Below are 10,851 nucleotides of genomic sequence, written 5' to 3'. Positions count from 1 at the left end.
CCTCCCTCCCCACCCCTACATGTAGGCTCTCACAGGCTTTCCCCTTTGCATATCACATCCTCTGACCCTTACTCCTGTCCCTCTTACACACGAGATTTGCCTCATCACCTCCCGAAAGCCACTGGGACTCTACAAAACATCCCTCCTATGTGCAAGATTCGCCTCCCACTTATCTTCCTCGCAGTAATACCACGTAATCTCCTCATAGTGTGTTTCCTCTCTCTCCACTTCGTCTTAATATGATGAGCTGGAAGGTCAATGCCAGTCAGTCAGTCAGTCGGTCAGTCACTCGCTCACTCAGACGCAGTAATAAACGAGATGATCTGAGACAACCCGGAAAATGGAAGGGGAAACAAGAAAGTCGAACACTGAATAAGAGAGAAAGGGAAGAAGGAAGTGAGGGAATAGAGAAAAAGGAAAAGTTTTTTTTATTGTGCGTGGGGGAGACAGAGAGAGAGAGAGAGAGAGAGAGAGAGAGAGAGAGAGAGAGAGAGAGAGAGAGAGAGAGAGAGAGAGAGAGAGAGAGAGAGAGAGAGAGAGAGAGAGAGAGAGATTATACATACAAGCTACACACTATCCTTCTTCTCTTCTCGTCTTCCACCAACTCCCTTCTTATCTTCTGTAGTTCTGTATTATCAACATCTTCCTCATCCTCCACTATCAACACCACTATCACCTCTTCCTCCTCCTCGTCTTCCTTGCCCTCTTCCACTTTTTTTTTATAACCATCATAAAATTCCCACGTTTTTAATTTCGCATCTTCCGCTCCACTAACATTTCACTGTAGCCAGAGGAGGAGGAGGAGGAGGAGGAGGAGGAGGAGGAGGAGGAGGAGGAGGAGGAGGAGGAGGAGGAGGAGGAGGAGGAGATGATAATGAAAGAAATAAGGAGGAAAAAAAGAAAAAAAGGAGGGAATGAAGCAGATCGTGAAGGAAAGGTAAGGAGAAAAGAGAGGGAAGGAAAAGTGAGCTGAAGAGGAGATGGGAAGATAAACAGAGATGAATGAAAGGGATAAGGAAAAAGTGGAAATGGCAGAGAGAATAAGAAAGGAAATGAGATTATGGGGAGGGGGAAGAAATGAGAAATAGATGAAAGGAGAGAGAAAAGAAGGGAAATTAAATCCATGAGAGACAGAAAGGAAAGTGAGATGTTAGGAAGAAGAGTACGAAGAAGAGGGAGAGGAAGAGGAAGATGAGTAAGTGTTGGAGGCATGGGAGGAGACGTGGGGGAACGGTGGTGGTGCGGGAGAGGGAGAGAGGGGTAGATGGAAGTTAGAAGGCGGTAAAGAGAATATCAAAACCTGATAAACATGCCGAGAGAGAGAGAGAGAGAGAGAGAGAGAGAGAGAGAGAGAGAGAGAGAGAGAGAGAGAGAGAGAGAGAGAGAGAGAGAGAGAGAGAGAGAGAGAGAGAGTAAGGGGGAGATTTATCAGATTGTTTTAATTTAACCACCACCACCACCATCACCACTACGGCACACTTACCCCTTTCATTTGTTCCACTCCTCTTTCTTTCCCCTTTACTATTTCATCCCAGCCAATTCTAAGGTCTCCCCTCTCACCACCCCCTCCCCCGTCCTCTACAACCTGTTCCTGAGCTGTGACACACACACACACACACACACACACACACACACACACACACACACACACACACACACACACACACACACACACACACACACAGATGTATGTAGTAAGACCGACACACGTCCTAATTAATAAACGCCCACACACACGCACGAAACAAGCAATTACACCGAGAGAGAGAGAGAGAGAGAGAGAGAGAGAGAGAGAGAGAGAGAGAGAGAGAGAGAGAGAGAGAGAGAGAGAGAGAGAGAGAGAAATTCCCGTCCTCGCTAACTTTCCTACCTTCTCTTCCTTTCCGCCTTTCCTTATAAACTATAACACACACACACACACACACACACACACACACACACACACACACACACACACACACACACACACCTTTTCCCACGCCACCCCACCAGGTAATGGCCTAATAACATCACGACAATAATAACAACAGCAACAAAAAACAACTGTCGGTCCCCCATCACGCACACTTCATTAACATAACACACATAATTTCCTTTCTATTCCCTTCCTAACAGTTTCCTTTTTTGTTTCCTTCCCTTCCTCTCTTCGCCCACATACTCCCACTTAACTGCCATATTTTCGGTAAATGAGCGCTCTTTGTCACCCGGCAGATGCGTACAGTTCCCATAATGCATCATGAGGGGTGTTTCTTAGATGTGGTTTACTGTTACTCCATTCCAGCGAGGGGAGAAGGATGAAAACGACTGCTGGCTGTAATGCTAAGGGTGGTTTTTCACTGAACATTGCTAATCTGAGTAGTGTCACATGAAAGTTGGTAAGGAGTGTTATTAATGTTGCTGCTGCTACTACTGCTACTACTACTACTACAACTATAACTGTCACTATTATAACGTTCCCCTGCCTTGATCTATACGTGTCATTTGAAAGAAAGAAAAGAATATAGCAGAAGAAAACAGAATTAAGAAAACAAAAAAGGTAAGGTAATACCAATATCAAAAGTTGTCCAGATGCCTAACACACACACACACACACACACACACACACACACACACACACACACACACACACACACACACACACACACACACACACTCGTACGTGACAACAAAACTCTAATTCCCTCTCGTTTTATGGAAATATAAACATCCTTTTCCAGGGGTCACCAGCCGTGCACCCTCGCCCTTTCAGTCACCAAGACACAGAGGGAAGACAAACACGTCCCCCTAGGCGCCCCACGTGTCGCCTCTATGTATATTCCACTAACAAAGATTCTATGGAAGCTTCAGAACAACGCTAGATTTCGTTGACTTTCATTTACGTTATCACCTTCAATCTGTTTACCATTCGTGTTGTTACCAGATTCGTAAACACTTTGTTCTCTCGTTAAGACAATTTTCAAAGGCCACCGACATTAAATTTGTGTGGTTATCGAGATTTCTTTTTTTCTCCAGTGATTATCAGAATCCTTGTTAGGCTATCACTAGAATCACCGAAAACATTCCTTGAAAACTCCAATTATTTAACTAAATCCTCTTAAGACTGGTCGAGATAAGACACTGGCACGTTTAGGAATATGGTCATAACTGTTTTGAAGTCCGTGGCATCACTTCAGTCAAGAGGTGCATATATATGATGTGAGAGAGAGAGAGAGAGAGAGAGAGAGAGAGAGAGAGAGAGAAGAGAAGAAATAATGGAAGGAAGATGAAGAAACGGATGAGGAGGAAGAGGAAACAGAGAGTAGGTGGGTGGAAGAGGGAGGGAGTGGCAGGGGTAGTTACTGAGAGAACAGCAGAGGTGAGGTGAGAAAATTATGTTTTGGCGCCACGGTGGAGAGCACGAAGGTATTTGTAAGTGAGATAAAAGGGACGGGAGGCGGTGAGGGAATAGGAAGGGAAGAGCAAGTTTGAGAAGAAAAAGAGTGAAAAGATAAGGAAGAACAGGATTTGGACAAGTTCTGGAAGGAAGGGAAAAAAAAAGGTTATGAGAGAGAGAGAGAGAGAGAGAGAGAGAGAGAGAGAGAGAGAGAGAGAGAGAGAGAGAGAGAGAGAGAGAGAGAGAGAGAGAGAGAGAGAGAGAGAGATGAAGTCTGAAAGAGAAGGAATAACATGCAGACTGAATGTAAGAAGAAAGGTTTTGGAAGAATTTTTCAAGGATAAAAAATGGAAATAAAAGTTTTAAGAGACAAATAGAGGAGGAGAGGTCTGGAAGGGAAAGAGTGAAATGTACAGAGGGAAAAAGTGGGGAGAAGAGGTTCTGGATACCAGTTCTTGAATGAAAGGAATAGAAAATTAGGTTTTCAGAGAAATTAAGGGTGGAGAGGTCTGGAAAAGGGAAACTTTGAAGGGAAAATCAGGTAAGAAATTTTTGAAAAGTGAAAGTAAAGGTCTACATATATGTGCAATTCCAAAAGAAAAGTATAAATGAAAAGGGAAGATAGAAAAAAAAAGCTCGTGGGAAAACACAAGGCTTTTAATGAAAATGAAGGAAAGAGAAAGGGAAAGGACGAAAACTGTAGATAAAAAAAAAAACACGCAAGAATAAAAATATAAATAAAAATGAAAAAAAGAATCAGGAGGAAACGGGTAGAAAGACCACAAGGGGGAAAGCGAAACTATAAATGAAAAGAAAACAAGGGGGAACACAAAAAAACAATATAAATAGAAAAGACAAAAAAAAAAGCGAAAAGAGTCACAATAGAAACACAAGAACGGATGTAAATATAAACCAAATATGGAAAACATGAAAGAATAACAACAAAAAGAAAAAAACACAAATTAAACAACAATAACCAAAAAAAAAGTTAAGATGAAAAGAATAAATTAATCACAAAGGAAAAACTCGAGATATTGAACAAACTGTGAGTATTTCCAACGGGACACCACCACAACATCACCACACACATGCACCATCCACACACCACTCCACGCCACACTCCCGGACGCCGCGCCACACCACGCCACACTGCTTCCCGGTGTGCGGGGGACGCTACAATATTGGATCAACTCTTGTGTGTGAGGCAGAAGGGGGAGTACAGAGGGAGGGGGGTGACGAGGGGAAGGGAAAGGAGGGTAGCGCTGAATGGAACGACACACACACACACACACACACACACACAGAGAGAGAGAGAGAGAGAGAGAGAGAGAGAGAGAGAGAGAGAGAGAGAGAGAGAGAGAGAGAGAGAGAGAGAGAGAGAGAGAGAGAGAGAGAGAAATGGAACACGAGGATGCAATTAAGAGAAAAATATTGTCATGTGTGTGTGTGTGAGAGAGAGAGAGAGAGAGAGAGAGAGAGAGAGAGAGAGAGAGAGAGAGAGAGAGAGAGAGAGAGAGAGAGAGAGAGAGAGAGAGAGAGAGAGAGAGAGAGAGAGAGAAGGAACAAAGGAAAAAAATATCTTTATATCGCTATCATACGATTCAAGAGTGCGGAGGAGGAAAAGATAACATTAGTGCAATGCCATCACACATTTTATTCAGTTGGTAACCAAGCGCGCGCGCGCACACACACACACACACACACACACACACACACACACACACACACACACACACACACACACACACACACACAAATAAAAATAAAATATAACCTTATCACAAAACACTAATGACTTAAAACATCTGTGACCCTTAAGAATGTGACGCTTAGGGTCATTTCATTAAAGAATCCTTTCCCTGAAAAAAAAAAAGTAGCTGAAATGTGTAGCAAATATTTAGAAACTCTCGGGGATAATTGTTCCACGGAGATGATGCGCGGAAGGGAAAAGGTTTACATGATAGTATACATCAGCGACACAACCGCTGAACTACAACCATCATCACCACAACCATCCCTCCCCAACAGATTCCCACAGTCTGTCTCGCCGCTGCAATCCAGTTTCAGCTCTCTCTCTCTCTCTCTCTCTCTCTCTCTCTCTCTCTCTCTCTCTCTCTCTCTCTCTCTCGCTGACAGGTCAGCTTACTGTGAATCGACTTATATATATATATATATATATATATATATATATATATATATATATATATATATATATATATATATATATATATATATATATATATATATATATATATATTAAAACAAGACCTAAAAAAGGAAGGTAGACCCTCAGAAGGCTAACCTGTCAGTCCGCCAGGCCGCCAGACAGCCGACACCGCCACATCCAGGAGATCCGCCCACCTACCCACCCACGTGGCTTCTCCCCCACCCTCATCCACCAAGCCAGCCAACATCTATACCAGGCCAACCAGTAACCACTCCACAGCCATCCACCTGACCTCGCCTGCACCGCTCCACTATGAAAAGAGGGGCTGTCTTCCCACTTTCCCAACTCTCTCTCTCTCTCTCTCTCTCTCTCTCTCTCTCTCTCTCTCTCTCTCTCTCTCTCTCTCTCTCTCTCTGCTTGATATCCATGTTTCCCGGCACCACCCCACCTCACCCCAGCTATCCAGAAAGCCTCCGTGTCACCCACAGCGTCCCGTCACGCAGCACCCTTCATAACACCGCTCTGCACCACCTTCCCAACACTTGTCATCGAGTTAAATTTATCTTAACGTCTTCTAAGTCTAATGACATTACCAGACTTGCTTTACAATATTACATGCCAATAATTGGACACTACTAAGTACACAAAATAACGCAGGTCTGCAATGCCCCATTTACTCACCGTGTACGGTAAAATTAATTCAATAAATAAACATTCCCATATAATATACAAGCGTATTTGTTTATTTTTTATGCAAAATCTCTGTCGATCATCAATAATCAGCAGAACTATTCTCTTTAAATTTGATGCATTACTTCGTCACATTTCCACAAAGCCCAGACAGCGGCAACACTTCAAAGATTCCATTTCACAACGTCCGTCGCCGAGCGATAAAAGTATCGCACGTTATTACACCAGGCATCCCCGACTTCAGGCCTGCTTTCAACACTTGTAGCGGCAACGTTATACACCGCTGGTTGTCGCATTGCAGTCACGGCGTGGGTCTAACATGGCGTTTGCTATGACCTTTTCACACAGCTCTCTGATCACAATATTTCATACCAGCAACTGACTGGCTTGAAACGACCTGTAAATATTCACCTCAACTACAGGATACGACAAGTAACTGTTCCACCTGTTGCTGCAGGGAGCGCCGCCTCACAGAACAGCTGACCGCCGCCACTCACTACCTCTTTCCCTCCACGACAACGCCGGTCACTGCGTGTTTCTCACACATACGGCACTGCCACGCTTTCTCAACAGCGTGTCAGTGAAGCACGCGTGTTCCAGGTCACAGACAGACTGCAGCAATGAGGAGGCAAGGGTAACCCGACAGCCTCACCTCCACAATGCGCATCATCCAAAACAACACAGCCGCCACCGCATGCACCCTCGTCCGTAAGCTTGCATACGCTGAAATAAACACGGATGCTGCTCTACAACTCTCTCCCTACACTTCTTATCCCACGACATCCCAGCCCACGATATACTCATCTAGCACGTGATAATCAGGAGAAAATGTAAAAAAAGGTATCTAAGAGAGAATTTTACTATCAAAAACATGGGTGAGGCGCACAGCAAGTGAAGTCAACCACTGTAATCAATGCAGAGGTCGGACAAGCGCACACCAACCCCCTTTCACCGAGTTTAAATTTCGCACACCACCAACGGAATATTGGCACCAACATTCATGGCCAGTGCGTATGGTGGTGACGATAATGACGCGAAAAACAAGTCAGATAACACCACCCTCGCTGAAAAATAAACAGAACAATATGAATTTGAAAAGAAAAAGAAAGTTTGCTGTTTGGCAGAGGCTGGGTCGAGGGAAGGCGAGCGGACAGAGGGAGGAGAGGAGGGGGAGGAGCAAATGTGAGAGCCAGGGTGAAGAGGGAAGAGGGAGGAGAGAGGGTGGAGCTGTCAGGTATTCCCGGCGGTTGTCTGACTCTTGATCAACACAAGATGCTATTTCATGAATAATAACGTACCAGGTGGACATACACACAATTTCTCTCCACAATACACACACGTCTAAACAATCACCCATTACTGCCAACCACCCTGACTGTGACAAAATGTAAGGATCGTCGCTCAGAACGGCAGCACATATTCAGCTCTTAATACAGAGACAGCACCACCAGCGACAGTAGCAACACAACTCTCCGCGAGGCCTTGCAACCAGAGAAAGTGGCAAAGCTCACCCAGCGCAGAGGAAAAGAGAGGAAAGCGGGAGAGAAGCGAGGAAAAGTGTGGGGCGGGACGTGAGGTCATAATTGTTCGCATCTAGGTAACATCGTAACTATTCTGACAATATACAGAGAGAGAGAGAGAGAGAGAGAGAGAGAGAGAGAGAGAGAGAGAGAGAGAGAGAGAGAGAGAGAGAGAGAGAGAGAGATTACTGCACGGTGTCGGGTGAGTGCGTGTAGTGTAACTAGCACCTTTGCGACCCACCTGGGCGCTTACGAGACCTGAATGACACATCGAACGAGGGGGGCAGCGAGGCGTCACACACACACACACACACACACACACACACACACACACACACACACACACACACACACACACACACACACACACACACGAAAGAAAACAAAGGGAAACTCTATTCATGGAGTGAGGGCAGAAAGAGGGTAAGTTAGAGAGTTGAGGCAATACAACAGAAGCTTAATACAGACACAGCGCCACTCTCGCCCTGAGGAGACCCTTGTTGAGCAGTACACACGGGGGAGAAACTCAATAGATGTTCTCGAAGCTAAAGGTGAACCCGCAGGTGGCTGGGAAAGAAAACAATCAAGCGAACATAGTGAAGAACGAGAAAGAACTAGATATTGACTGGCTTATGGCACCGCAACAACAAAGTCATGAGAGAGAGAGAGAGAGAGAGAGAGAGAGAGAGAGAGAGAGAGAGAGAGAGAGAGAGAGAGAGAGAGAGAGAGAGAGAGAATGCCCCGCAGTGTAACCCTTTGAGCTCTCATCAGAACTATTTTCAAAGGCCACACATTTTTTTCTTTTTCGTCTTTCCATGAACAATTTTTCCCCACTGATGAGGCAGAATCTTTAATCTTTCCCTAGGATGATCTAAAAAAAAAAAAAAAAAAGAAAAGAAAAAAACAAGAAAAACACCACATCAACTCCAATAGTTTCCACTGCAGTCTGTTACAGCAAGTCAGATAAAAAAAAAAAAACTAAGACAAAACAAAAGAACGAACCTCATGATAATACAAAAAAAAAAAAACTGCAAATACCAGCCGACCACTTCTATTCTTAGCACAAGATGACACGGTGCAGCAAACACGCTCAAGTATTATTTTTTTTTATGCAACAAAACTTACGAGAAAAGAAAAATACAGAAAGCAGGCGGGCAGGGTAGCAGGGCTGTGGTCGAGGCCTGAGGGGAAGGAGTGTCTAGTGTGTACAGTGAGTTTATCAGACAAGAGACGATGGGAGGAGAGATCTGAAGGAGGAGAGATGTGTAAGGAGGAAAGAGGATGATGACCAGAGGAAGGCGGACGGCGGTTATGGCGTGTAAAACTTTGATCTGCTACTAAATTAACTAACTAAACGACCTTTCTAGAGAGAGAGAGAGAGAGAGAGAGAGAGAGAGAGAGAGAGAGAGAGAGAGAGAGAGAGAGAGAGAGAGAGAATCACACCACGGGCAATACTAACGGCAAAAAAGCTGACAGTAGCAACCATACTTTTAAGAGGAAGGGAACGAGGCGTGAGTATAATGTTGGTAATCGTGTAGCTTGCAAAACCACAATAACACTCAGAGCAGCAGCAACACTGAAAATATGGCAACCCTCCACGCCCTCAAGGCTAAGCTCAGCACCCACATAATCGCCTCCCCAGCTCACGTGACTAATACAGCTACGAGAGTAACAGGAATTTTAAGGAAGCACAGCCTGCCAAGTCATTTATAAAAGTAAACCTAAAAGAAATAGCGAGATGATGACTGATGGTAAGGAACATTATTAATCTCTCTCTCTCTCTCTCTCTCTCTCTCTCTCTCTCTCTCTCTCTCTCTCTCTCTCTCTCTCTCTCTAAGGCTTATGGTTATGTAATTTTCTGCACGTCTAGACTTAAAAGGCAGATAACCTATTTTGAAGCAGGTTATGTATACTCTCTCTCTCTCTCTCTCTCTCTCTCTCTCTCTCTCTCTCTCTCTCTCTCTCTCTCTCTCTCTCTCTCTCTATCTATCTATCTATCTATCTATCTATTTATCTATCTATCTCTCTCTCTCTCTCTCTCTCTCTCTCTCTCTCTCTCTCTCTCTCTCTCTCTCTCTCTCTCTCGTTTTAATTATGGTGTAACTGTTCAGCCACGACAATGAGATTAATGAAAAGACGAGAAAGCCTCCTGCAGATCCAAATCCCCAAGCCCTGCCAGCCACAGCTTTAGCCTGGAGATTGAACAGGAAGTAGCGACCTTTGGGAGCTCTACCATAGGATGTGACAAAACGACTCGCACCCTGATAGATGTATCCTTTATCCCATTACTACTACTCAGATTAACTGTCACCTTCTTTCACTACTGCTGCTGCTGCTGCTACTACTACTACTACTACTATAACCACCATTATTATACTACTACTACTATTTATCGAAACAAAACAGGCTGTCATCCTAATAAAAAATAATAATAAAAGAATAAAGAAAAGGCGCCAATTTTCCTTTCGTTACAGGTTAATTAAAATCAGCCATCGTGTCAAGGAAAAATCCAAACTCTCCCTCACTGGTCGTGTAAAATACTGAAGCAGCTTGAGTCCAATGCTGAAATAGCGAACACTGACAGGATGCAGAGTGTACAGTATATACCTCTCTACGGAAAGCTGCAAACCGTAACTAGCAGGTACGGGCGGTGAGCACTCTATGGCGCCAAAAAGATACGACGCACCGTGAACAACATTTCGCCCATAATATTATCATGGCAAAGAAAGTATTTTGAAGCTAAGGTGACGTCACACTTCGGTTTCCTGCTAAAAACTTTCCGTTATCTCTCTCTCTCTCTCTCTCTCTCTCTCTCTCTCTCTCTCTCTCTCTCTCTCTCTCTCTCTCTCTCTCTCTCTCTCTCTCTCTCTCGTTGACAGATATGCTAACACTAAAGGAAGACCTCTTAATACTATCATAAATTTCTCAGAACTCTACGACAGACGAATATAAACACCAGCGGAACAAAACGAACACGAGGAGGGAGACACTAAAACACCAGCGACAGAATGAAGTACAGGACTGTTCAGCTAACTTTATCAACCTGCTATAACGTTCCCTTGCTTCAGTAGACCATTGCACTGAACCAAACGACTACTGCG

General features: G+C 44.2%; 1 protein-coding gene across 26 annotated transcripts in view; it reads right to left on the bottom strand.

The window, feature by feature from the left end:
* Positions 1-10,851, bottom strand: part of LOC135101912 (tyrosine-protein phosphatase non-receptor type 11-like) — a 63,786-nt gene that overhangs the window by 30,047 nt on the left and 22,888 nt on the right. For 3 of the 26 annotated variants that reach the window (XM_064006247.1, XM_064006263.1, XM_064006265.1), the window contains exon 1: positions 4,479-4,564. The exons of 11 other annotated variants lie outside the window; for them this stretch is intronic. The gene's annotated coding sequence lies outside the window, so the exon portion shown is untranslated. Of the gene's footprint in view, positions 1-4,478; positions 4,567-5,675; positions 5,706-6,641; positions 6,923-10,851 lie in introns of those variants that run through there. 12 more of the 26 variants (XM_064006251.1, XM_064006250.1, XM_064006248.1 and 9 more) reach the window with 12 other exon arrangements.

Source organism: Scylla paramamosain, chromosome 7, assembly GCF_035594125.1.
Source record: "Scylla paramamosain isolate STU-SP2022 chromosome 7, ASM3559412v1, whole genome shotgun sequence".
NCBI classification, from domain to species: Eukaryota; Metazoa; Arthropoda; class Malacostraca; order Decapoda; family Portunidae; genus Scylla; species Scylla paramamosain.
Note: the sequence above shows the minus strand (reverse complement) of the source record. Positions and strands in the feature narration are given on the sequence as shown.